General features: G+C 48.8%; 1 long non-coding RNA gene across 1 annotated transcript in view; it reads left to right on the top strand.

The window, feature by feature from the left end:
* The first annotated feature begins 1,409 nt into the window (after positions 1–1,409).
* LOC130521391 (uncharacterized) overlaps positions 1,410–1,849 on the top strand; it is a 1,299-nt gene continuing 859 nt past the window's right edge. The window contains exon 1 of the long non-coding RNA XR_008949314.1: positions 1,410–1,849. This exon is cut by the window's right edge and continues 322 nt beyond it. This is a non-coding gene — a long non-coding RNA (uncharacterized LOC130521391).

The raw sequence follows: 1,849 nt of genomic DNA, 5'->3' as shown, positions 1-1,849 counted from the left end.
CAGAAAAAAGGTGGGGGGGGGGGGGGGGGGGGGGGCACGTCCATCTGAAGATGTCTGATGCAACATTACAAATGCCTGGCGACATTAACAGGCCAGAAGTCAGACTTCCATTTTAGGTAATTGAACCAACAGGGGTTCGAGTATGGGCAATTGTTGTGTTTGTCTTTTGCAATATGGAAATTACCCTGGTCTGTGAGGGTAAACCCCCCCCCCCTGCATTTAAGATGGGGGGAAAAAAAACAGACCAACCTCTTTCTGCTTGTTGTGAATGGTTTCAGACTGAAGACGGTTTTACTCTGTTATGGTTCTCATCCAAACATGTATTTTGGCTTTTTGAAGGGACTTGAGAGACGAAGGGGAAAGTAAGAGGATGCAATGATAAGAGACGGAGCGGTAGAGAACATAAATGAAATAGCGCCACCACGTGGTTATAAGCTGCATTGACAGTTATCTCATGCAAGCGACGGCAATCACGCTGTCCTCACATTGATATAAAATCCCCAAATAGAACACTGTATGCTGTATAATGGGATGTTACATAAACCATATAACTTTTTAAAATGGAGCTATTCAACAACCCAAAAAGCTCATTTGAGCTCCCAAGAACACAAATCTGATCATAAATCTCAGAAGACCCGTTTTGTTTGTTGTCCCTCATATTATTATGGATCAACACTTGATAATGACAAATTTTGCTTTGTGCAAACATTGAAAGCAGCTAAATTCGAGGCTGGAAATCCACCGAGAAATGACCACTTCAGCCAGTACCAACAATAAACCAAAATATCTGAGTTTCTTGTTTATGGTAAAGTCAAATAGCGCCATCTGGTGTCCAGGTGGGAGACACCCCCGAAAGTGCTGGAGAACAAGCTGAATAAAAGCTGATTTCACACACATCAAAGGATGAAGGGGTGATTCCTTCACGTCTATATTTCTCTTAATTACAGATCTTCCTTCCTTCCAAGTTCCGGAAACTTCCCTTCAGCTTCCTCCGACTTTCAGATTTATCTGATATAAATCTGGTTCCACCTCTTCCTCCTCCCACATCATCAGAACCTTCAGGAGTGAATCGTGACCATCGACCCACACACACACACACACACACGTCGACACACACACACACCTCGACCCACACAGACATACGTCGACCAACACACCTCGACCCACACACACATATCGACCCACACACACACGTCGACCCACACACACACACACGTCTCAACACACACACACACCTCGACCCACACACACACGTCGACCCACACCACATCGACCCACACACACACACACCTTGACCTTACCACACACACCTCCTCGACCCACAAACACACGTCAACACCACACACACCTCGACCCACACACAAATCGACCCACACACACACACGTCGACCCACACACACACACATACACACACACACACACACACCACATCGATCTTTCGCCATCACAACGAAGCTAAAATGGTCCCAACTCTATAGCAAAGTCAACACAACCATGATCAAAGCTGATTGGACACCTCCAGCATCAGTCGGCTGGTCTCCATGGTAACAGAGCAGTCTAATTTCCACACCCCCTCCTCGTTCACCTCACCGTCGTGTTCCAGGTAAAGGTGCAACAGCTCACACATCACAGGTGAGCAGGGCACCCGTGAAAGCCCCGCCCACATTCTGCAGTTTCCACCTGAGCTGAAGGTCACAGAGGTCAAGACGCAGCAACATCAACAGAACAGCAGACGGGGGGGGGGGGGGGGGGGGGGGGGGGGCAGATGTTGGGGGGGGGAGCGAGCCGAGACACAGCCCGCAGGAGCCCCGGTGAGGTCAGAGGTCGAGGTCACGCCCACAGTGTCGTC

The sequence above is a fragment of the Takifugu flavidus genome, unplaced genomic scaffold (genome assembly GCF_003711565.1).
Source record: "Takifugu flavidus isolate HTHZ2018 unplaced genomic scaffold, ASM371156v2 ctg942, whole genome shotgun sequence".
In the NCBI taxonomy this organism is placed as follows: domain Eukaryota; kingdom Metazoa; phylum Chordata; class Actinopteri; order Tetraodontiformes; family Tetraodontidae; genus Takifugu; species Takifugu flavidus.
This window is presented reverse-complemented; position numbering and strand designations above follow the sequence as displayed.